This window comes from Mustela putorius, unplaced genomic scaffold (assembly GCF_011764305.1).
Source record: "Mustela putorius furo isolate JIRA1106 unplaced genomic scaffold, ASM1176430v1.1 tig00537350_pilon_pilon_pilon, whole genome shotgun sequence".
NCBI lineage: Eukaryota > Metazoa > Chordata > Mammalia > Carnivora > Mustelidae > Mustela > Mustela putorius.
Genome location: NW_025422471.1, coordinates 23918569 through 23945757, shown reverse-complemented (window position 1 = coordinate 23945757; position 27189 = coordinate 23918569).

Here is a 27189-nt window from a genome sequence, read left to right as displayed (position 1 = left end):
AGTTTTTGTTTTTTAAGCTCGTTTAAGGTAGCTCTGTTTGGGAGCAAATAAGTTGTCAAATTTATAAAACGTGCTTAGCACTTCTACTTAAAATCTCAAGTTTTTAAGTTATAAAACTTTTTCTAGAGTTTAAAACTATTTCTAGAGCACCAACTAATATAAAGACTTTTTACCTAGAAAATAATTATGAAAACACAGCAAGGAATAGAATGATACCATAATTACTCTTATGATTAATAAATTCTCTCCAAAAGATAAAATGAAATGAAATAGTCAAGTCATAGCTGAATAAACAAGATAGTATAACAGGTTAAACTAGTATTTTTCTATTTACTTAGCCATCTATCTACCTATTAGTATGTTTTATATGATACATTAGATATTACTAAAGAGCCATATAACTTTCTAGTAACATCTAAAGTTTCTGAATATTAGTTAATATTCTGACTACACTAGAGAATTTTGTCAGTTAAAGGAATTTGACTGGTAGATTTTACAGTAAAGAAAAAAATTATATTCTAATTTAACTGTTTGTTGAAATTTGCCTCATTAACTAGAGTAAAACTGTATATGGATAACCCCATGATTTGTGACCGATCTGAGTTCTTAGTCAGAAGCTTGTTAAGGATTTTATACCCTTTTACAGACGAGTTAGATCCTCTAGTCTCACAGTCACAAGAGGCCTGCTGTAACTGTACCCTCAAACCCTACACCATGGGCTGTTGATGCTCAGAAACATGAGATATCAGTGGGGCTGTGACAGAACTGACAGTGGTGGGTTATGGCCAGGAACGGTAATGTCAGGGCCTTTATAGTAGGTGCAGACAGATGAAAGGTCTGTACACACCAAATTCCCTTTGGGCTCAGACACTGTTGAAACTAGGTTAACTCAACCTATTGTGTTTCAATAACATGAAACTTTCTTTGGGATTCTTATTGCATTATTTTGTGCAACCCTTGCTATGCAGATCAGATTTTGCTTCATAAAACATCTCTGGAGAATATATAGTAAACAATGTAGTTTTGGTTGATGGCTCAATGTAGCCAAGTACAAAAAAGGCTTATTACCATTGGTCACCAACATTTCTCTTAGAGATATTGCTTAGGTTAGTCTTACCGAGTAAAGACTGGCTAGGTGTTCTTTTTTCCTCCTGGACACCCTGCTAGACCATATTTTCCAGTCTCCCTAGGAGTTAGGTACAGCCATCTGATAAGTTCTTCCCAAGAGAATATAGGCAGAAGCGATGTATGCTATAGGTCTGAGCTATAACAAACACCTTTTCTCTTTCCTTATGTCAGCTAAATTCAGACCCTGTTAAGGCCTTACAGAATGACAGAGCCACTAACTGCAAGGAGCCCAGGTCCCTGAAAGACTGTGTCGAGCAGTCTTCCTGCCAGCTCTATCGGATTGACGTAAAGAGGAAAAACTAACAATAGGAAAACTCATTTAATGTTATAACACTAAGATTTTAGGATTATTTGGTAGAGCAATTAACCCACCCTAACTAATAAATCTCAACATTTGTATATGAAAAGAATAATATTACCTTCTCAGTTCATACATATAAGTAAAAATAAGAACATATGAGACTTACTGATTATTCCAGTGGAAGTTCAAATGGCTTTAAAAGACTTTGGCATTTGGTTCTACAGTCTTTGGTAAGTATCGGACTTCATTTTTGGTGAATAGATGACACAAAACTGAGGGCTTTCATTCCTGTTTCCTTTACCTAGAATTTAATTTAAATTAAATGTTCAGTCTTTAGAAAATTATTCATTTTCAGTATTATTCAAATTATAGTATCAATAAGTCAGAATACAGGACTCTGTCATCCCTTCTTAACAAGGAAGAAAAATAACTGCATACATAGTTTTTAAATGTTTCAATTTTTTTATCCAATTATATCTCTTGGTACAATAAGAATAAATGCTCTCATGCCGCTGGCACATGCTCACAAGAAGTAGTTATACGATTATTAAACACTTATTATTGTATTTATGCCATACTGCCATGGATTATCCTATATTTTAATATATGCTCAATGTATTCAGATAAACTCGAGATTCCACAAATTGTTCTTGGAAATGGTTCATTCTCTCAAAGTCTTTACTCACTCCAATCTTGTATTATGCTACATGGCCAAATTTGGAATGCTTGACTCAAAAGCCTCCAGATATTTTTTCTCTTAGATGCTTTTGATTGACTATTCAGAGATTAGTTTACCCTACACAGAGTCATTGAACTCAGTCATCTCAAAATAGCTAAAACAAAGCAGTATAGATCAGCTCCAGGTTCAATGGTCACACTGTAGGAACACAATTCATTTGCTAATTAGATACATACTATCTACACTATTGCCTCCTGCCAGCTTCAAATTTCTGTTTGTGAGACCTCTCCATTTGCCTGAGGAATGAAAATAAAATAGACACCTCCCTCCGCTTTGCTAAAGTCTTCCATGGAAGCTTTTCTCCTACTTCTATTTTTTTTTTAATGTTAGATTGTAGCTCAGTCTACCAGAATTCATATGAATATCACTTCAGCCCCTTGTTTCTGCCCACTGCCCCAAATTAAAGCCATTATATCAATAGTTAGATATTAACACAATTTTTGGAAACAAACAATTGCCATATTATAGTTCTGCCCAGAAGCCGAGATCAGCCCTAATTTGGACCCAAACTTGTGGACAGATTTTGCCCTGCATATGCCTTGAGGCTGCTCAATATTGAGCTCCCTGAAGGCAGGGACTGTAACTGTTTGGCTTTTTGAGTATATGCAGCACCTGGTATGGGGCCTAGAATGTAGTTGTTTCCCCAAAAAAAGTATTTTATTGAAAGGAGGAAGTTCCAAGAGATAAGGATGGAGTGCTTCATATGCCATGAAATAATTTGGACTTCATCTTGGAAGAACCAGTAATTTGAAGAAGGGGAAAAACATGAATACAATTTATTTTTAAAAAGCTCCCTCAGGCAATATATGCTAGATGTACTGGCCTCTAAGCTATGTGTGAAAGAAAGGAACTTTGTCTATCTTGTTCATCACTGGTATCCCTAGTATACAGCACAGTGCATGGAACATACAACGTACTCATGAGATAACCGCGGAATGAATGAATGAATGGATGGATGAATGAAAAGTCCATGAAGTTAGTCTCTGAATCTTCCACAGGAACAGGGAGATTTCAAGGCCTTATGGGGAATTCTGATCTCCTCTATGTTAGCCTTGTGATTTGATTTTTGAGCTAGAAGCTTGTTCTTGATCCATCTGAACCTCTAAGAAATTTACCAGAACAGAATGAGATGTCACTCTGATCTGGAGAAATCTTTTTGGACCCAACTAGTCATATCTCTTGGGCCTACACTGGAACTGATTCATTCTCCAAAACATAGAGAGGAATGAGCCAGCCTCCTTAAGAACATTTTCTCAAGGGACATATGCAGGATGCTGGAGGTCCCTGTCAGTCCATTCTCAAAGTAACAGCATTCCAAAGGAAGGGTACAAACCATAGGACCAGCAGTTAATTTTATGGTTGATAAACATGTTTCAACCTTCAGCTCCCAACTGGGCAGTCTCTAGAGTGTTGACCTTTGAAACATGGGCATCACAATCTGACATTTGAGGCTGTTTAGTGACTCTGGTGTCCACACAGTTTAGTAAGTCTTCCTCTCACAAAGCCTCCTCCCTGCCAACCCTAACTATTCCCAAATATAAATGAGAAAATTAAACATTTACCTTGATGAGAAAATAGCGCTCTCTCATTGACACTTCTTCACACCCTCACCAATGTGATTTAGTTATAGTTTTTAGTAGCTGTTTTTACATTTTTAATTATTTTGTAGAGTTAAAATATGTAATAATGGATAACTGTGCAATACATTAAATACTTATGGGTATGTTGTGCCTTCTGTTATAATATAAAATCCATCTATTCTGGTTGATGGGTTTTAACCTCACACAGAATACTTTAAACTCCATTTGGACTTGTGCCTACAATCACCTTAGCAAAGTCTCTTAAGTAACTGCGCACAGCCTAATTAGTATGCATTATCAATTAACAAACTTAATAGCCGGCAGATTGATTAGATCCTCTGTTGCAGGGGCAGAGCTGAAGCGAAACAGAATGAAAAATCATTGCACGCGTACACTGCAGCTTTGTTATTTTCTCAGATCCCCTCCTCCTCTTTCACATTCCTTTAATTAATGCATGCATATGGTTCTGCATATCTGGTAAGCCTGAGCTTTTCCTAACTCTTTCATAAAGCTCATTCGTAAACAGAGGGAGTCCATGCGTCCCTTTTCTTCCAGGGCTTCTGTATATATCTTTTTCACCCCTCTTCTTGCCCTTTGCATGGCACTGCATTTTAAAGGGCTGCTTCTCCCATTCTGATTATACTCCCTGTGCTGGAAATGGGAGAGGAATACAAAGATGAGCAGGAAGTATATGCTTTTTAACACAGAGGACCGCTCAGGAGTCACATCAGTGGGGCTCTGACAACCATAAAGTGCTTCTGGCAATTATTTCCAAAAAGAATGGTGCAAATGGACTGTCCTGTTACATCTTGTCTATTTTTGATGGACTGGAAACAATATGAATAAATGAAGGAAAATCCACATTTCCTGAAAGCAGGGATCAAGCTAAAAGGAGTTGCCAACTGCACTGTTCATAAAATGCTGGCATTATAAGAATTTTACACCTTCCATAAACATTCTACACAAAACCCTGAAAAGACTTCTGAAGACATTTCCAACACCATAAATTGTTACCCTGTAGTGCTGGTTTGGGTTTTATTTTTCTATTTTAAACAAAGTAATGGTTCATGCCATTTTTTTAATTTATTAACTGTTCTCGGATATAGTATCTTTTTTTACTTCTATGCAGAGAGTTATAGTTAGGATAGAGAGGGGGCAAAGAGAAGTTTTAATTTCTGTTTCGAAGGATACCTGCATTCTGGTGGTTTATTGACTGTTGCCTCCAAAATCATATTAGAGATAATCCTAGGAGTCCCAGGTCTAATCTTTTAAACTTTTTCTTGACTGTCCTTTGCAAAGAAGGATCTGCCTGCCATTCTCCCCTTAGCTCACCATGCTCCAGACACAGTGGCCTTCTCACTACTCCTGAACACACAAAGTTCATTCCTCTACTTGTTTTCCTCTGTCTGGAATGTTCATTTTTATTTTTCTTATGGTTTGCTTTTTGTTATCACATAGGTCTCAGCTCAGATATCATCTCCTAAGAAAGGCGTTCCTCAATCACCCAGTCTTAAGAGATGCCCACCCCCCTCACCCAACCACCAGTGCTCTTTTCACCATTCTATCATAGTGATGTCATGGCTTTTCCACCATCTTCCATTATCTTACTTATTTGCTTCTTTACTTAATGTATTAATTCCCCATAAGAATGCAAGCTTCTCCTTAGCAAGGATCTAATGTGTTTATTCACAGCTGTTTGGCTTCAACACTAAGCACAGTGCCTGGTACATTTTAAGAACTTAACAAATGCTTGTTGAATGAAAACATGACTGAATAAGTGAACTGAAACAAGTGGGCATTAGTATGTATGTGCATTGGCAGAAGAGAAAAAGGATTAACAGTGAATGAATGGAGAGCAATACCAACATTTACAAAACAAGACAATGGACAAAGGACATTTCTCCAAAGAAGATATCTAAATGACTATATATCACATAGAAAATGTTCATCCTTACCCATTAGAGAAATACAAATCAAACCTATAATGAGAGAAATACAAATCAAACCTACAAATCAAACCACTATAAGCACTAGCATGGCTGGAACAAAAAAAGACAAATAATAACAAGTGTTGGTGAGGATATGAAGAAATGTGAACTCCCATACGTGGCTAGCAGGAATGCAAAATGGTGCAGCCTCTATAGAATACAGTCTGGTAGTCCCTCAAAATGTTAAACATAGTTACTGTATGACCTAGTAACTCCACTGTGAGATATATACCCTAGAGAAATGAAAACATAGGTCCATGCAAAAACCCACTTGCAAATGTTCATAACAGCATTATTCAAAACAGCCATAAAGTGAAAACAGCTTAAAGTCCATCAACTGATGAACAGATAAATAAAATGTGGTATGGCCATGCAATGGATTACTATTCAGCCATAAAAGCAATGAAGTACTGACACATCTACAACACCAATAAACCTTGAAAACATTATGCTAAGTGGAAAAAGCCAGTCATGAAACACCACATTGTGTACAATTCTATTTATATGAAATGCCTAGAATAGGCCAACTTACAGATACAGAGGATGTATTAGTACTTGCATTGGGCTTAGAGAAACAAAAAATAAGGAGTGACTGTTAAGGATACCAGGTTTCTGTTTGGAGTGATGAGAAGACCATAAAATTGATTACAGTAATGGTTGAATGACTCAATGAATATACTAAAAACCACTGAATAGTCCATTTTAAGGGTGAATTGTATGATATGTGAATTACAGCTCAATAAAGCTGATTTTACCAAAAAAAAAAAAAAAAAAAAGGAGGGGGGAGGAGGAAAAGAAGTTCATGAAAGAGACTGCAAGGGCTTGGCAGAACTTATGAGGCACACCAGGAGTACAGGGTATCAGACTGTTTCATGAAGGAGAAGGCGGTCATCAGTGGCCACTTCTGCCATTTATCAGGTAAAATAAGGACTGAAAAGTGTCCACTGGAGCTAGAAACGGAGGTGCTCAGTGGCTTTGGCAAGACAAACACGAGCTCCAGGGAGGCATCTGTTTGGGATTCCCAGAAACAGCCCCTGAAATAAGGATTCATGGACAAGTGCTTCCTTAAGGATAAGAGGGCATTGTGATGGGGCAGCGGGGAGAGGTACAGGAAAAGGGCAGGCAGCAGTGAAAGGTGCCGGGGATCAACCAGAGCTGAATCTCTCTGGACTTCTGGAACACGGTGCCAAAGCTTACCTCAGAATTGGAATTGTCCTGCTCCCGCAAGGGAGTGGCCGGGTGGGGGGCGGGCCGCCGTCCCTACCCGCTGCCAGACAAGGGGAAACACTGGAAAAACCCAGGGCTGCGGACAGGGACCAGCATGTCCTCTCTGAACCAGCGAGCTTGGGCAACCGCAAGGCGGCGCCGGGAGCGGGGAAGCGCTGCAGAGCGCGTGCGCAGGGCTGGGGGCGGCCCGCCCCCCGGAGAATGCCGGGAAGGGCGGTAAGCCGGGCGAGGCTCCCTCCAGCGAGTAGGCTCGTGAGGAGACGGGGGCAATACCTTCGAGGGAGATGGGGTTCTCTGCTGAGGTGGACCCTGTGGCAAGGTCAAAGGCTTGAGGAGGTGAAGAGAGCCTGGCCTTCTCTTTGACAAATTTTCGTGTTCCAAGCCCGCTGACCATCCCTCTGCCCCTCATCCTGCAGGGATCGGTTGTGTACCTCTGCACGGCTCTCTCCCAGCCTCGTGTTTGTCTTTCACGTGTCCATTCCACCAGCAGTCTGTGAACCTCAGAAGGGACTGACCACGGTTATGTAATCCCAGTGCCTAATCGGCTCCCATCTAAGACAACGTGGAGGACAGTAACGCCCTTTTAATTTTTTTGCTTTGTCTTTTTACCAGTTTCACGCCCAAATTAATAGAACTCTTTCCTCTCTGGGCTGGTGGGCTGGATGGAAGTTAGAAGGGTAGAGAATGGGCTGCCGAAATGTAGGGTGAGTGGAAGAAGGTCCTGCCCTGTCCTTAACCATTCTGACGTTCCTTGGCTTAATCAGACTCTCACAGCAACCCTGTGACTTCCTCAAGGGCAGGAACTGTGTCACATTGGTTCTGAATCCCTAGTGTTTAAGTCTCTCAGGCTCTTAGTCTCCCAGTAAGTGCTTTTCAGCTGAATTGAACTGGGGGTGTGGGGGGCGTTTAAGGGGGAGACACCTAAAGTGGTCAGTTGTCCCCAGCCTTCCCTCCTCAGCTAGTCTTCTGTTAGAACCCCTCCCCGGTCTGCTTGGTCTGCTTTTCTGTGTAGGGCTCTTTGCTGGCTCCTGTTCCACCAAGACTTAACCCCTCTCAACCCCACCACCCTGTTTTCATCCTCACTCTCCACACACCAACTCCTCAGACCTGAGGAGACATTCTCCTTTATCTTCTCCAACAACTGTACTTCCCTTTCTTTCCCTGGTGGCAGTACCATTTCACATAATAGCCCTGATGGGTCCCACGATTTTAAATTTCACAGACCGTTCATTATTTCAAAAACAGATTTGTGAAACAAAGATTTGCTATGTTACTGAAAACATCAAAAATTGTCATCTATCATCGCCATAACTTCATGTGAGAAAGAGCATTTAACAACAGCAAAAAAACCTCCCCCAAACAGGAAGCACATGTTTTCAGAATGAAGTTTGAAGGATGCTTTCTAAGAGAGCAGTGTCAAATCTATGATTTTCCCTATTTTTTTCATTGTGCTATAAATTGGTCAAAATTTTGCCAAAGATCAGTGTTGAGAAACACTGCTCTATACTCTATAGTAGAATTTGAGTCCAGGTGAGGTCCTAGGAGGAAGAGAGAGGTTTTGGGGGGCCAAATAAGGCCATATGTAGACATGTACCCACCTTATCTGTGCTTCTGTAAGACTGGTCCTGATTAATGATATCCACAGCTCAAGTGTCTGATTCTGGGTTTTGGCTCAGGTCCTGATCTGAGTCGTGAGTTCAAGCCCCATGTCAGGGTTTAAGCTCAGGGTGGCATCGGCTTGAGATTCTTTCTCTGTCTCCTTCTGGCCCTCATGCTTATGCTCTCTCTCCCTCTAAAAAAAGTAAATAATTTTTTTTGTAAATAAATAAATCTTAAAAATCAAACAAAACAATATCCACAGCTGAACAAAAAGTCTAGGTCCTTTTTTCCTGCCCTCTATTTTCTAGGACCCTCACCTGCCTCCCACCACAGTTACGATCCTATACCTCCCAATCTAGTTTGTTCTTCACTTCTCTTGAGCAACTTCTAATTCTTTACAATATTTTATATTCTTAACACCAGTTTAAGGAAATTAATGTTCAGATATTCTGACGATATTTGGAAACTATTTTTACTGGGAGAGCAAATGAAATTAGTTACCAGGGTAACTTGTTACTGAAGGCTTCTAGTTCTTGGTCTTTGCTTTTCCTAAGGTATATAAAACCTAGTCTGCAGGGTGCCTGGGTAGCTCCATCACTTAAGCGTCTGCCTTCAGCTCAGGTTATGATCCTAGGGTCCTAGTATCGAGCCCTGCATTGGGCTTCTTGCTCAGCCGAGAGTTTGCTTCCGCCTCCACCTACTTCTGCTTTTGCCTGCTTCTGCCTCTGCCTGTTTCTCCCTCTCCCTCTGCCTGCTGCTCCCCCTGCTTGTGCTCTCTCTCTCTCACTATCTCTCTCTGTCAAATAAATAAATAAAATATTTTTAAAATAATAAATAAATAAAACCTAATCTGCCAGAAACAATGGCCAACCCAGAAGCAATGAGCAACCTAGTGCCCAGATTGTGTTATTATTATTATTATTATTATTATTATTATTATTTTATTTTACTAATCTTTTTTTCCTTTTTTTTTTTTTTAAGATTTTACTTATTTATTTGCAAGAGAGAGAGCACAAGCAAGGGGAGTGAGAGAGGGAGAAGCAGGCTCTTGACTGATCAGGGAAGCCAATGTGGGGCTCAATACTAGGACACTGGGATCATGACCTGAGCTGAAGGTAGCTGCTTAACTGACTGAGCCACCCAGACGCCCCCTGCTTTTTTTAAAACTATACTCCAAAATGGGCCTTGAACTCATGACTCAGAGATCAAAACCTGAGCTGAGATCAAGGGTTGAATGCTTAACCAAATAAGCCACCCAGAAGCCCCCAGAATGTGTTTTTAAATGCAATTTCCTACTAAAAGGGATCAGTGCTCCTTGGAGATGTGATTGACTGTAGAGTGTGAGCGTGACATACCTTGTCATACCAGAAAGCAAGAAAACACTTGAAGGCAATCAAGTTCATCTCAAAAGACATGGGAGCCAGCTGAAAGGGGTTCCCACTTCTCAAAGGTGAAAGAATCTGAGCATCAAAAAGAATAATAAGTATAATGTATTGGAATACATCAAAAATATTAAAATCTATAAGTGCAAAAAAATTAAAAATAATTGATAACTTTGGATGATGCCTGGAAAACAACTCACAGTCTGGAAACCGAAAAGAATCAGCATTCTTCCTGCCTTTTCTGTTCCAATAATACCTCAAGGCCACCAAATAGTTGTTAAGGCCAAGTTCTTCGTAGAATAATTATAGTTAACAAATGCAAAAGGAATGATAGAATCATATAGCTATTTTTCTATCATTTTTTTAATTTTTAATTTTTAAAAAAATTTTTCTACCTCTTAATGAAATAATGATGCTCTCCTGCCAGAATACCCATGCTAGAGATTACAATCTATAGGAAAAAACAAAACAAACAACTTGCCTCCCATGAATTGTTACCGGTTATATAGTGGCATGTAAGACTGCACTACTTAATTTTAATGTCCCTCACAACTGAGAGATTGAAACTCTGCAGGAAGACTTCATTGTTTTTTAGTAACATATAAGAAGAATAGCAGTTACGAAAGTAGATGGTGTTGGGCAAAAAAGCTAGCTTTTTTCCCAATCATTTTGTAAAAACTTGGACAGCATGTCGAGGAAACGTGACTAGAGATTGGAGGTGGGAAGCCAGGAAGGCAGGGCTCTTGCACTCACGTACCACTCACTGCAGTTTGCATAGTCCAGCAGGAAGAAGGAAGATTTCTTCTTGGTCCAGCAAAAGCAAGCTACCCTTGCCCGTAGCCAATAAAGAAGTCACCATCACTTTAAACTCTCATTTTCCTCTGGTGAACTTTTGTTCAAAACCAACTCACCCAATTCCCCTTTCCTCTATGAAAGGACAGTCTCCTCCTTTGTTCTCCAGACTTGCCTATGGTTCCCTATAGTTTGCTTGTCCCAAATAGCAATTTTTCTGCTATTCTTGAATAAACGTGATTTTGCTGGCTGAACCACTTACCTTTTCCTTTTAAAAGATAGACAAAACACAGAAAAGGGGACGAAGCTAGTTCAACACTGGGCTTGCTTGCGATTTCTTATTGAAGCAGGATGGAACAGTAACAGAGCAGTTAACGCTTATTGAGTACTTACTGATGGCAAGTCACTATGCTTAAGTACTTTATGTTACATAAAACAACACTATGAGATAGGTACTATTATCCCCTTTCTGCAGATGAAGAAACAGAAGTTTAGAGAATTAAAGTAACACCCCTCTTCCATCCATGAACCTGCTAAACACATTAGATAAATCTGCTTCCTACACTGTGTTCTTTGTCCAATTGTTCCTTTAGCCTCATAACTGCAGGTGCCATTTTTTAGTGCCCACTATGTTCTAGTGATCTGTAATTTACATGTATCAATTCTCTACAATCCTCACTCAAACTCCAAGAGGGGAGTCCTATCACCTTCGTTTTATAAATGAAGAAACTGAGGGCAAAGAAGTAAATTGCCCAAAATGACACAGCCAGAGGTAGAGCAGAGTTTCAAATTAACCCCAATGCCTATCTCTCTGCCCATCCCCTTTTTTAAAGAGAGAGAGAGAGAGAAGGAGCACAAGCCAGGGGGAGGGGCAGAAGGAGGGAGAGAATCCCAAGCCGGCTCCCTTCCCAGGGTGGAGCTCAACACTGGGCTCTATCTCAGGACCCTGAGATCATGACCTGAGATGCAATCAAGAGTCAGATGCCCAACAGATTGAGCCACCGAGGCACCCCACAAAGCCTGTCTCTTAATCACTACCCTGTTATCTACAGCTCAAATGATTCCTCCTCTGTTACCCACTATGATGTTTATTCCCTCATTTATGGTACCATGATGTCACCCAAGTTCACTGAGGGTAGGAATGGTGTCCATTCAGCAAATACGTCTCAGCCATTTTATATGTAGGCACTGAATCTTCTGCCATGCCTAGCACAAAGCTGGTGCTTCCTAAATGTCATCTGAATTGCATACAACTCTTAAGATCAGGATGAAACAAACCACTACTTATAGGCAATATTTTTTAATGTACTATATAATTATTTCCTCCCTCCCCCCAGATATTTACTTAAGTAAAATAGTATCTATCATACTGGAAATCATTGTTTTGGACATGTGATAGCCCGAACAAATATAGAATTTCATCAGGACTGGAAGTAGTGCAAAACTGAACAGTAACATGGTATTGTGGCAGGTTCAGGTGAGAAACCTATGACCTTTTAGAGGCAGAGAAAAGCCCAGAAGCTCTAAACTTTCTTTCTAAACTGTTCTTTCTCTGGGCCTAGCAATTTCCCCTGTAGAGCCTTAAAATTATAAACTGCCACTCTAACACTTTTTAATTTTAACACTGCTGATAAAATATAATTGTTCAAAGTGAAAAAGAAAAAAAAATCACTCTTCCTTATTTAATGCAAATGAACCAAATTGGAAAAATTACATGTTTCTGCCTCTGAAAAAAATCTATGTCTCTTATTTTTATCATCCTCAGTCCTTTGTTTTATATCGTTTACACTCAATTCAGAAAATGCCTGTCTAAATTCACTTTCTTAGCTTAAGTTACTAACCCCTTGTTCTTGTATTTGACACTAACTCAAATAGCCTTGAAACAATTATCCTCTCTATTCCCTTCAGAATTGTCTATACTTTAATGAGTTCCCACTTAATCTCTCCTTTGCCAAAGAATACCACTCTGATTAGCTAAGATCCTTAAATCCCCATGTGGTTCTCGTGCCCTCTGTTGTACCTTCTCCATTTCTATAATATCCTTTTATAATAAGGTGACTGGAATTGTGCATAGTATTCCAAATGGGGCTTTGCCAATCCTCACAAAGAACCTGGATAATTCCCCAGATTTATATTCAATCCCTGTTCTTAAGCATCCCAAATGAGGGCTCTTACACTGTCTTTATGGCCATTAAAATGCTGAGTTCTCTTCTATTTCCCCTTTTATCCATCCAAATTTCTAGTTTCCAAACATGCGAGGGAATTGTGGACTCTTTTGGCAACTAAATATACACTATTTTTCAATGCTTCTGGGACATAGAGAAAGTATTCATGTCCTTCAGTCAGGTTCATTTCAGAGAGCAGGAGCTAGAGACTCTTTTTTCAAGAAGTCAATGATTAAAAGGGGATTCATCCTTTGGGAGATTAACACTGGGTTTGTTTTGAACAGACCCTATCTCTTCCTCCTCCCTAGCACCTCCTTCACTCCAAGAGTTAAGTCTAAAGCTGAAGATGAGGCTGGAATAGAGAAGAAATAGCAAAGGCTATTCAATGATGTACGTTCTTGAGTAGAAAATTTGGTGAATTCAGGTCTTTGAAAAGATCACTAGGACCTATAGAATACAGTGCTCTAAGTGGTTTTGCATCTAATATCAAACATGCACATTTGTGCACACACATGTGTGTACACACACACACTCACTTTGTATATCCCAGCTCTTCGGTCAGTAGGAGTTATCTGAGGTGAGGGTGGTGAGGAGGTGAGGGTGGGCTAAGCATTCCAAGCAGAGTGAACCACATGTGCTGTCTTCTCCAAGCTAACTTAAGAAGTCACAAAGAGTCATTTCTGTTAAGTTCTATTCATTTAAAATGAGGGACCAGGGGTGCCTGGGTGGCTCAGTGGGTTGAAGCCTCTGCCTTCGGCTCAGGTCATGATCCCAAGGTCCTGGGATTGAGCCCCGCATCGGGCTCTCTGCTCAGCAGGGAACCTACTTCCTCCTCTCTCTCTCTCTCTGCCTGCCTCTCTGCCTAATTGTGATCTCTGTCTGTCAAATAAATAAATAAAATCTTTAAAAAAAATGAGGGACCAATGCCAACTCATATTTAAGGGGAGGGGAATGAGATTTTACTGTTAATGGGGAAATATAAAAAATTAACATGGTTAATTTATATTAACCTATAAATTAATTCCCAGCCTGGTTTCGTTTCTATTGTCAAGGATCTTAAAAGAGAGAACATAGCCTTTCACAGAATGCTCCTATAAGGGTCTAATGTTTACTTGCTACATCAAGATACATGATGGAACCTGCGTCTCCAAATTGATCCTGCTCATTATGGGAGAGATTCCTACCTCTTTGTACTAAAACAGTGAGGAGGGAGGGAAGAAGGTAGACTGTTAGTTTACCTGGGAATCAGAGATATTAGGGAAAGCAGTCAACTACTCTGTGATAGAGGCTGCCTTAATCAAGAGAAAGTAGAAGGAAAAATATATTAATGACATATCCAAGTTTTTTGAAATTGAACTTAGAATTATCTAGTTTAATGATTTATTTTTCAATATGAAAATTCTGCTTATATTGACTATTTTGCTCTCACAAATGTCAAGTCATTTATTGTATGGTTAAGGTGCCCATATTTTCAATAGAAGTATTTCCTTTTAAATGTTAAGTGATATCAACCCTGAAATCAATTCATTTTCTCCTTGTGCTAAAAATTAGAATATCATGGCAGGACACAGTCTAATTGATGTTAACAGGATCAGTGCAAAAAAGAAGACCCAAAGTCTTCTATTCGATTTTCCTTTTAAGACTCACAATTGAGGGGCGCCTGGGTGGCTCAGTGGGTTAAAGCCTCTGCCTTCAGCTCAGGTCATGATCCCAGGGTCCTGGGATCGAGCCCCGCATCGGGCTCTCTGCTTGGCGGGGAGCCTGCTTTCTCCTCTCTCTCTGCCTGCCTCTCTGCCTATTTGTGATCTCTGCCTGTCAAATAAATAAATAAAATCTTAAAAAAAAAAAAAAAGACTCACAATTGAATAATAGTAGGTATTTTGAATTCATCTACATTTATTGATCTAACTTGTCAGAATTAATCAATAATCAGTCAATATGTTCTCTGAACTAAGCAGTGAATTTGGGAACATTCAATTCAAATCTTAACACTGCCATGGTGACCCCAGTCCAGTCACTTATCCTTGGTTAAACTGCTTCTCAGTTTCTTCATCTATCAATATGGCACTTTTGCCACATTGCTTTTGCCACAATAATAAGTTGATTTGAAAAGTATAACCCCTAATGCCTAGTTATTTTCCCCTGGGATGCTGTGCTTATAATTCCAGAAGTAGCTAACAGTGGAAAAAATAGGGTCATGCAGATTCAACATGTAGATTTACTCTGTCTGTGAACACTAATGTCTTAGATGTAATGTAGGAAGTTGAATTTTTTCTATAAAAAACTTTATTCATTATTGAAACTAATATAAACTTGTTAATATTCTGGTTAACTATTGCTATGTAACAAACTACTCTAAAACTTAGTGGCTTAAAACAATAATTTATTCTTAGTATTATATATGATTTTGCAGGAAGGAATTCAGAACAAGGAATTTAGACAGAACAATGAGGATGGCTCATCTCTTCATTATGATGCCTAAGAATTCAGCCAGGTAACTGAAGAGACTAGGAGTTGGAAAGCTGGTGGCTGTTGGGTCTCTGTCTCTTTCTCCCTCCTTCCTTTCCTTCAGGATACATAACTGAATGTTTTACCACATATCCTCTCCATCTAGTTAGTTTGGGCTTGCCCATGGTATGGAAGCCTCAAGTCATATTTCCCACATGGCGACTGAGGGCTCTAGGAAAAAGTATGCCCATGAACAGAAACCAGAAGACACAAATTATCTTAAGTAAATGTTGACCCAAACCAATACAGCGCGGGTTCCATCATATTCCATTGGTAAAAGAAGACTCCACACAGACTCCAGAGAAAGGAAGAGTTTTAAAGGGTTTTATTCCAGAGAATAAGAAGGGCTTTAAAGTATCTAAATCTCTTTAATCCACCACAGTTATTTGTATCTTACTGTGACAACGTAGCAAGCACTTTAGCTTCTGATAATGGAAGAGAAACCCTCCCTTATTGGACCAAGCCTCTTGTTTTCTTTGAACCATGTATAACAACTATAAATACTGTATAAGATATAAATAAACAAATACCTAAAGGCACCAGAGAACAACCAAAAGCAGACACTGGAATGGAGCCAACAATTTAAGGAAACAAAGGTACTGGATGACTTTTTCATTTTTTATAGCTATTTACCTAAGGGCAGGCCCTAGTCCATGCTGAGCAGAGCAGCTAATACAAGGACAGAAGATCTGAAGTCCTACTTAAAGAATAAGAGGAAGGAGTTCAAAGCTACCATAGCAGTCTAAAAATTAAAAGGGAGATGCCCCAAAAAGGGAGAGCCAGAGGGAGAGTTCCAAATTTTGTGTATGTACTTTGCCAGGTCTCTAGATGATCACTGAACTATTTACACACAGGGCAGACTCCAAGCAGCCCAGGTGAGACTGAAAGTGTTAAATGAGACTTCAGTTGCTGGCCAAGCAAGTTAGCTGCTGTTTTATTAAAAACAAAACATTAGGGGTGCCTTTGTGGCTCAGTTGTTAAGCGGCTGCCTTGAGCTCCGGTCATGATCCCAGCATTCTGGAATCGAGCCCCACAGCACCCAGCTTCTTGCTCAGCTGGAAGCCTGCTTCTCCCTCTCCCACTCCCCAGCTTATGTTCCCTCTCTCACTATGTCTCTCTCTGCCAAATAAATAAATAAAATCTTTAAAAACAACACCACCACCAAAAACAAAACAAAACAAAACCCAATAACTTTCAGAAGGACAAAACAGACTCACAGGGTCCAGGGTCTTTATATATATCTTTCAATGTCCAGGATACCACCCTAATGTATAAATATCTTAGCAAATGTGATCAGGAGAAGATGGAATCAATGAAAATCAACCCAAAGATGACCCATGTTTTGAAATTAGCAAAGAGTTAAAAAAAATAGTTGTAACTATACTCAAGGACATAAAGATTAAAAAACTTTTAATGAATGGACAAAAAAGAAATCTCAGTGAGAGGCACCTGGGTGGCTCAGTGAGTTAAGCATCTGACTCTTGATTTCTGCTCTGGTCATGATCTCAGGGTCCTGAGATCAGCCCTGTATCACCCAACGTGGAGTCTGCTTAGGATTCTCTTTCCCTCTCCCTCTGTCCCTACCCCCCACCTCAGCTTGCATACATGTGTATTTTCCCTCTCTCTCTCTCTCTCAAAATAAAGTCTCAGTAGGGAAATGGAATCTATAAAAAAATGAATCAAATGGATGGCCTAAAAATGAGAGATAAATATCTAAAATAAAAATTCATTAGTTGGACTTAATAGAAGAATAGAGGTGACAAAGGGGAAAGAGTCAGTGAATTTGAAGACCAATCAATAGAAATTATTCATTCTGAAGAACAGAGAGGGGAAAAAAGTGAAAAACATGAACAGATTCTCAGGGATCTGTGGGACAATATCAGAAAGTTTAGCACATGTGGGGTGCCTGGGTGGCTCAGTGGGTTAATGCCTCTGTCTTCAGCTCAGGTCATGATCCCAAGGCCTTGGGATCGAGCCCCACATTGGGCTCTCTGCTCTGTGGGGAGCCTGCTTCCTCCCCTCTCTCTCTCTGCCTGCCTCTCTGCCTATTTGTGATCTTTGTCTGTCAAATAAATAAATAAAATCTTTAAAAAGAAAAGAAAGTTTAGCACATGAGAAACTAGAGTCCCAAAAGCTGAGGAGAAAGAGAATGGGGCAGAAAAAAATATTTGAAGAAATGACCAAAATTGCCAAAATCTATGAAAAACTGATTTTCAGATGCAAGAAACTTAACATACCATAAGATGGATAAATGTAAAAAAATTATACTCTATGTACATCATAGACAAACTTCTGAGAAAAGATAAAGAAAAAACCCTAAAAGCAGCTCGAGAAAAGTAACACATTACACACTGGGAAACAGCAATAAGAATTAAGGCTGACTTCTTGTCAGAAACAAGAGGCCAAAAGAAATATTCAAAGTGCTGAAAGATAGTCAATTCTATACCCAGCAAAAATATTCTTCAGGAATGAAGACAAAACAAAGATGTTCTCAGATAAAAAACAGAATACTGGGGTGGGCACCTGGGTGGCTCATTGGTTAAGGGTCTGACTTCTGCTCAGGTCATGATCTCAGCATCCTGGGACCAGCTTCCAGTCATGTTCCTCATTCTGCAGGGAGTTTGCTTCTCCCTCTGCCCCTCCCCCAGATCTTGCACATGCTTTCTTTCTCTCAAATCAATTAATTAAATCTGCAAAAAAAAAAAAAAAAAAAAACCCAAAACAAAAACAGAATACCAAGAAAAGATATAATACCTTGCTAGCTCTGATTGAACTTACTAATAGTTACTGTTAATTTAGGATATAAATATATTTTGCTTTTTTGGAAGTCCTGACTATTCTGCTACTCTAGTTCCTTTCTGCTGGCTCTCATTTATACACAAATGCCCCACTTGCCAAACCCTACTTCTGCCTCCTTTCTCCTCCTGTGTATCAGAGAGTGTGGAAAGCGTATTGACTGGACAGTAATAAAGAGCTATAATTTTGAGCAAGTACTCTGTGCCAAGATCTGTCTATGGATATTACATTTAATCCTTATCCTTATCAACAGTTGGGGCTGATAATATCAGGACAAAATCACCGATGAGAAAATAGGCTGAGAGAAACTAATTACTGGCAATGTGTCCAAGGTCACAGAGCTAGTTAGTGCTAGAATCAGGCCTAAGAAGAGGTCCTTGACCTCCTTGAATAATATTTCACGGATGTTTATGTATAGCTTGAAAATTGACTAAGTCCCTTACAGACTTCTTCTAAAACCTTCTTTATACTCTCTAAACAGCTCTAACTCTTTTATTTTAAGGGCAAAATTTCAGGCTATCACTCTGATAGTCTGTTAATTGCCTGCTAACTGCCTGACCTCTCTCTCTCCCTACATTCTCCTTCCTTTAGCAACTGAGGACACCCTGACAGCTCCCAGCAAAACACACACCACTGGTTTAGCTCGGCTCACAGCTTCTCAGCTAGAAACTGTATTCCCTAGTCTCCCCTGAAGCTAGGTGTGGTGTGAAACCAAGTTTGGGCAAAAGGGATATGAGTGCTTCCAAGCACGGCCAGAGCTCAACTTCTGGTTCTTCAAGAAAAATGCACTTGGCTTAGATCCCCTACTCTTCTTCTTAAGGGCTGGAAAAATGCAAACATGAGGCTCCACTGTGGACCTAAAGATGGAATCCACAGGAGCAAGACAGCAGAGCCAACCTGTTCACCAGCCCTTAATGATGGCTCCAGATGACTTGCTGCTGACCCAGGCATGGACTACCTTTATAATATCTTAAAGAAAAATGAAAGATTAAAAAGTTTAAAGGCATTTATTGGAAACCTGGATATTTCTGTGACTTTGGCATTTTACCTAACCTCTCTAAGCTTCTATGCCCCTGTTTCTTTCTTCCTTCCTTTTTTTTTTTTTTAATTCATTTGACAGAGATCACAAGTAGGCAGAGAGAGAGAGAGGAAAGCAGGTTCCTGGCTGAGCAGAGAGCCTGATGTGGGGCTTGATCCCAGGACTCCAAGACCATGACCTGAGCCGAAGGCAGAGGCTTGACCCACTGAGTCACCCAGGTGCCCCTCTATTTTTTTAAAAAATGATTTTATTTATTTAACAGAGGGAGAAGGAGAGAGCATAAGCAGGGAGAATGACAGGCAGAGGGAGAGGGAGAAGCAGACTCCCTGCTGCCCAAGGAGCCCAACATGTGGCTCAATCCCAGGACCCTAGGATCATGACCTGAGCTGAAGGCAGACTCCTAACTGACTGAGCCACCCAGGGGCTCCTTTGTCCCTGTTTCTAGGGTGGGGCGATTATTTCTTTTCCTCATAGTATTGGCCTGAGGCTGGAATAAGAGAATATGTGCAGACATTAGCACAGAGCCAGAGCCCGCATATGCTACATGTATTATGTGCCCCTGGCTAGAAGCTATAGAATATTTGCATATAGACATGGTCTTTTCCTTCAAGTACCAAGTAACTTCTGACTCTGAAAAGAATATCTGCTTAATGAATATTGTTGACCTATGAATGGCAGCAGAGAACTTGCAGCTGCCAGGCCAGGAGAGAATGACGCCATAGGCCGTTCTAATCTTCACTTGACAACCGTTCATCTTCTCCATTCCCAACTCTTCATCTCTCTTAAAACAACGAAGGGCGTTTTTGTGTTTGTTTTTGTTTTTTAAAGATTGTATTTCCTCAGGGACACCTGTGTGGCTCAGTCAGTTAAGCGTCTGCCTTCAGCTGAGGCTATGATCCCAGGGTCCAGGGATCAAGTCCTGCATGGGTCTCCCTGCTCAGCGGGGAGTCTGCTTCTCCCTCCGGCTCTCCCATCCCCACCCCCATTCTCTCTCTCACTCACTTAGTCTCTCTCTCAAATAAATTCTTGACAACAACAACAAAGGTTTTATTTATTTATTTATTTGAGAGAGAGCACCAGAGAGAGAGAGAACAAGCATGAGTGGGTGGTAGAGGGAGAGGGAAAAGCAGGCTCTCTGCTGAGCAGAGAGCCTGATGTGGGATTCAATCCCAGGACCCTGGAATCATGACCTGAACCAAAGGCACACGCTTAACCAACTGAGCCACCCAGGCGCCCCCAAAGGGTGTTTTTAAAAAACATCATCTTCTACAGTTATGAGGGATACGCTTATGAGGGATATATAAATGCAGATATATACTTCAGGTTAATTCTTAGAAAATCAATACCTCACTTTCAGGCCAGCTCATTACTGAATTACTGGGATGTTAAATTTCTTTTAATAAAATAAATTACTGTTTTTCAGCTCTATTATTAGGAACTTCCCTCCCGGTCCTGCACCCACCCCCAGCCCAATGTGAGTTTCCTTCAATTCTCTTTCAAAAGAATCTGTAATACATTTAGAAGGTGATGGCTTCATGTTCACCATTCAGTTCGTGTCTTTAGCACCAACGGAGGAAAGGTTAGAAATATAAGCGCAGCCCCTTGTTTATTGCAATTTCACAGCCATGGCAAATGCCACAGTTTTGGCAGCAGGAATTAGTCAAAACTTGGCAGTAATACTTCTTTCCCTCTCACTGCCTCATCTCCCTTCAGGTGGTTGCCATTTAATACCTATAATATGTTAATCTGTGAAAATAAGGACTGAAAGGGGGACAAGGAGAGGGGGTTGGGGAGTTCCAGGATCAAGGGGAGGGCAGGGCCAGACTGGCCAGGGAGGAGGAGAAGCCAGAGAGGAGAGAATACCAAAATGGGAAAGAAGGGAAGAAGGGGCAGAGGATAGAGCAATACACAGTTTGGGCAGAAGTACAGTTGACCTTTAAATGAAACAGGGAAAGAAAGATGTTTCATTCATGAAGAGGAGGAGTCATTTCAATTTTTTCTCTCTGGCAATGATAGAAGGATGATGGGGTAGAAATATAATAATAACCTCAAAACTGATGAAGGAGGCAAATCCAAGTTTTGACTCCCTTTTTTGAATTCTGGCAAATGTCAAAGTGTATTGTTTGTATCAGTGCTAAGACAGTCATCTCCCTGCCTGGCACCCTCTCCTCCCACTCGCCCACCCAGTCCTGCATCTGGTGATATATTATGGCAGTATCTTTTAGTCTAGGAACAGTTCAAAGCAGACCAGACTCTGACTCCCCAGCCCTAAATTCTAAACTCCCAACAGGGTTTGGGCACCTGTGATTAGCTAGGAACTAGGGATGGTGATAGTAAGGGTGGTACTGGAGGTCTAAGTGACATGTTGGTGGAGCTCTCATGTTATGGGATCCTAACACCTTTAAGAAGAAGGCCTGCTACCTGCTGAACTGCCCCATTAACTAAAGTTGCTGGCTTTATGCCCAATGCCTCACCAGCCTACCCCAACCCACAGGGCTGCTCAACTGTCATAGAAGAGGCAGAGGTGACTTGCCTCCCAATCTGCCATACTGTGGAGGAGAAGAATAAGAGAGAAATGTAAATGTAGAGAAGAAAGTGGTCCAGAAATCTCAGGAATGGGAAAAGGCTATGAAATCTGAACCTCAATTTCTAGAAACTTCTACTAGTTCTGACTCAGCAATTATGAAGCAACTGCCTTTGGAACAAACAATTCCTCTTTCAATAAACATGCCCAGTACAAGAAGGCCTAGAAGAGGGGAGCATTAATGTTTAAGTAAGACCATCTGGCTCTATATTTTTTCTAATGTAAAAGAATCATAATTTTTGCAAAAGGTTCTGAATGAACATCTTGGATAGTGTCTGGATTCACTTGTCACATGAAGTACCGGTGTCCACATTTGGACTGTGTGGCTTCATTCCTCTACCTTTCCAATGCCTTTTCTTTGAACTATTATAGGCCAGACCCTTCTCCTACTTCCCTAGTATGATTCAAATTCCCGCCACATTGGCAAAATCCCAAGAAAGCCAGGAAAAAAATTTCATCGTGGCCCAATCCTCAGCTCTGCCCCCATAGAAAGGCAATTCATGAGCACCACTTTTTCATTAGTCATCTTCCTCTAGCAGAGGAGTGCCTGGGTGGCTCAGTCCATTGAGCCCTTGACTCTTGATTTCGGCTCAAGTCATGCTCTCAGGGTCCCAGGATTGAGCCCCACACCGGGCTCTGCACTCAGCACAAAGTTCATTTGGGATCTCTCTTTCCCTCCCTCTGCCCCTTCCCCCTCCTCACAGGTCCATGCCCTCTAAATAGAGAGAGAGAGAGAGAGAGAGAATCTTTGAAAGAAAGTAAGGAAGAAAGAAAGGCTATCAGAGAACAAAGTGCCTTTCACCAGCTCAAAACAAGCTACTCTCATTCCGAGGAATCTACCAAGGAAAACGCTCAGCTCTCTCTCCATCAGTGGCTTAAACCTTTCAGTTTCACTTGAGACAGATTTGAGTTGACTTGTCAAAGGCTGAGATAAATTTGGAAGTTGAATTTGAAAGGAAAAGGGGGGAAAAACCACAAGTTGTTGGATATTTCTTCTGTGTATGCGAGCTGTAAAAGCTTTTTCTGCAGATTTCTTATACCTATCCCCAGTACAAATAATAGGTAATTCCTTTTGGAAAAGTAGTCACAAACTAAAACTGAGAGGGTATGTGTAGAAAGAGTCCATTTTCCACAAGGGGTAAAATGGGGTATATTGATTATAAGCATGAAGTCTGGAGCCAGACTCCTTGAGTTCAAATCTCAGCTCCTCCATTTACTACTTCTGGGACCTTAGGAAAGTTATTTAATCTCTGCCTCCATTTCTTCAACTGTAAAATCCAAGTGTTATTAATATTGTGAGCTTCAGGGATGCCTGGGTGGCTCAGTTGGTTAAGTGTTTGCCTTTGGCTCAGGTCATGGTCCCAGAGTCCTGAGACCCTGAATTCCACATCTGGCTCGCTGCCCAGTAAGGAGCCTGCTTCCCCTTCTGCCTGCTCCCTCCCCCTGCTGTTCTCCCCATCACCCCACCCCCACCCCCCACAAATAAATAAATAAAATCGTTTTTAAAATGGTGTGGATTTCATAGTGTTGTTGCAATGATTAAATAAGCTAATGGGCACCTGGGTAGCTCAGTCGTTAAGCGGCTGCCTTCTGCTCAGGTCATGATCCTGGGGTCCTGGGGTCAAGCCCTGCAGGGAGCTCCTCAGCGAGAAGCCTGCTTCTCCCTCTCCCACTACACCTGCTTGTGTTCTGGCTTTCACTGTTTCTCTCTGTCAAATGAATAAATAAAACCTTTCAAAAAAATAATAAGCTGACAACTGGCATGTAGCACTCTACCTGTTTTAACTATGATGATGATGATGATGATGTACTCTTTGGAACACACAGCAGTGTCTTAGTTGTTGGAAGAGCCATGTCCAGGAGGAAGAGCCCTGGGTTAAGTAACCCCATCTTCCAATTGTCTTGCAACTGTGACTACTCATTATAAATAAAGAGAAGAGACTGAAGAAAAGATGAGCAAACAATTAAGTTGATATTTCCCAGCCCTGTTGGGTAAAACTCCCTTACCCAAATAAAGACTCCGAGTAGACAGCTACAAATTAAGGAATTCCTAAGAGGAACTTATGCTGGTCACAAGGAAGAAGCTCACAAAATACACTCCTTATGTAATTGTCAGTTTAGGGTTGTGTCTGACACCAGCTGTCTCAAAATGAAACATTTGGAGTTAGTCACATTTATTAGTACAGAGCTGATTTACAAAACTCAAAGAGGGCATGGAATTCCTATGAACTGTAAATTAGTAAATTGCTTTTTAATCTACCATAAAAGATCACTAAAAAGTCTTTTTAAAATCAAAGGTCTGCTAATTCAATCATGAACACGTTTACCCAATGGTGCTCAAGGCAAGAGGAAACCTTAAAGGCTGCACAATTGCCATTTAAAACATATAATTTAAAAAATGATTTAAGTTTAATTACTATATCCAATGCAGATATGCATTATTCTGAGTAGGCATTGGCCTTGACACCAGTATTTGCTTTAAAAATATTTTAAGATGAAATGACACTTCTTGCATTCTGTGTTTCCTAATCATACCTATTGCTCTGTGACCCGAGAGAGACAATGGCAAAGATGAGAATACTGTCGGGGGTGCCTGTATGGCACATTCTGCTAGGCATTCAGCTCTTGATCTCGCTAGGGTCTTGATCTCACTAGGGTCTTGATCTCACAGTTGTGAGTTCAGGCCCCACACTGGGCTCTGTGCTGGGTGTGGAACCTACTGAAAAAAAAAAAAAAAAAAGAAAGAAAGAAAGATAGACAATAATACTGTAGACAGTCATATTCTTTGGGGCTAAGTGTGTGCTTTCCAAGCTTCTGTGTACAGAGAGGACAAGAGAGACTGAGTTAGTCTGGTATAGGAATTGTAGAATACATACTATATCAGACACAAAACATTCTAGTTCACCAATCTGTCCCCCATTTTATAGATGCAGAAACTGAAACCCAGAAATGTGAGGTGCTTTGCTTGCCGTTAGTTAGGGCACAATGTCAGTTCTTCTCTTAAAAGGTTCTTCTCTTTTTATTTTTATAACCATATAATATATTTTTATCCCTAGGGGTACAGGTCTGTGAATCGTTAAGTTTACACACTTCACAGCACTCACCATAGCACATACCCTTCGCAATGTCCATAACCAGTTCTTCTTTTAATTCAGTCCTTTCTCTAGTTAACCAGTTCTCAAATTTGAAAGTGCTTACAAATCATCTAGAGATCTTTCTCAATATGGTGATTCTTGTCCCTCCCATTCTGACTCTGCAGCATTTAACAAATTCAGGTGATATGAATGCTTGGACCCAGAGACCACACTGAGAAATTCTGTAATAAGTAAATTGTCTTATAGCAGATGCTTTTCAACTTATTAAGCTATTCAATTGATCAATCCACAAATTAAAGCTATTTTTAAAACTGTACAAATGAACCTCAAATATGCCCTGACTGGTACATTTTGCTCCTCAGTACACTTTTCTACCCAAAATATGAGTGGTAGAACAGCAGAACTGTCCTCACATGGGAGCTTGTTAGACATGCAGAATCTCAGGCCACTACCCCAGACCTAATGATCCAAAACTTGTGTTTTGACAAGATTCTTAGGTGTTATCAAATGCACAGCAAAGCTTAGGAATCACTGATAAAAGTTCCAGCCCCTTGCTCCAAGAAATCTGTTGTGGTTATCTATTACTGAATAATAAACTACCACAAAATCTTGTGATATACAAAGACAATATTATTCTATCTCATGATTATATGGGTCAGGACTCAACTGAGTGATATGTGCTGTCCCACGCTGGGTGGCTTAAATGTTTGAAGATGGGTTATGGAACCACAAAAGACTTCAAACAGCCAAAGCAATCTTGAAAAAGAACAAAACTGGAGGTATCACAATCCCAGATTTCAAGATATACTACAAAGCTTTAATAATCAAGACAGTATGGTACATGTGCAAAAATAGACACACAGGTCAATAGAACAGAATCAAGAACCCAGAAATAAACCCACAGTTATAGGGCCAATTGCTCTTCAACAAGGGGGTGAGATTATGCAGTGGGAAAAACACAGTGTCTTCAACAAATGGTGTTGGGAAAACTGGACAGCTACATGCAAAAGAATAAAACTGGGCCACTGTCTTACACCATACACAGAAATGAACTCAAAATGGATTAAGGGCCTAAATATGAGACCTGAAACCATAAAATCCCAGAAGAGAACACAGGCAGTGATTTCTCTGCCTTTGGCCATAGCCATAGCAACATTTTCCTAGATATGTCTCCTGAGGCAAGGGAAACAAAAGCAAAAATAAACTGTTGGGACTACATCACATTTAAAAGCTTCCGCACAGCAAAGGAACAGTCGAGAAAACTAAAAGACAACCTGCCAAACAGGAGAAGATATTTCCAAATGATATATCTGATCAAGAGTTAGTATCCAAAATTTGTGAAGAACTTAAACAGCTCAACACACACACACACACACACACACAAATAATCCAATTAAAAATGGGCAGAAGAGGGGTACCTGGGTGGCTCAATGGGTTAAAGCCTCTGCCTTCGGCTCCGGTCGTGATCCTGGGGTCCTGGGATTGAGCCCCGCATCGGGCTCTCTGCTCAGCGGGAGGCCTGCTTCCTCCTCTCTCTCTCTCTGCCTGCCTCTATAAATAAATAAAATCTTAAAAAAAAAAGTGGGCAGAAGAGAGGTGCCTGGCTGGTTCAGTCAGTAGAGCATGTGGCTCTTAATCTCAGGATTATAAATTCAAGCCCTATGTTGCATGTAGAGGTCACTTAAAGATTAAAAAATCCTGGGGCGCCTGGGTGGCTCAGTGGGTTAAAACCTCTGCCTTTGGCTCAGGTCATGATCCTGGGATCAAGCCCCGCATCGGGCTCTCTGCTTGGCAGGGAGCCTGCTTCCTCCTCTCTCTTTGCCTGCCTCTCTGCCTACTTGTGATCTCTGTCTGTCAGATAAATAAATAAAATCTTAAAAAAAAATTTTTTTAAATCCTAAAAAAAAAAAAAAAAAAAGAGGGCGCCCTGGCTGGCTCAGTGGGTTAACCCTCTGCCTTTGGCTCCGGTCATGATCTCAGGGTCCTGGGATGGAGCCCCACATCGGGCTCTCTGCTCGGCGGGGGGCTTAATTCCTCCTCTCTCCCTCTCTGCCTATCTGTGATCTCTCTCTGTCAAGTAAATAAATAAAATCTTTGGGGGGAAAAAAAAAGAAAAAGAAAAAAAGGGCAGAAGACATGAATAAACATTTCTCCAGAGAAGACAGCCAGATGACCAACAGACACATGAAAAGATGCTCAATCCACTCATCCCCAGAGGAATGTAAATCAAAACCACAATGAGATATCACCACACACCTGTCAGAAA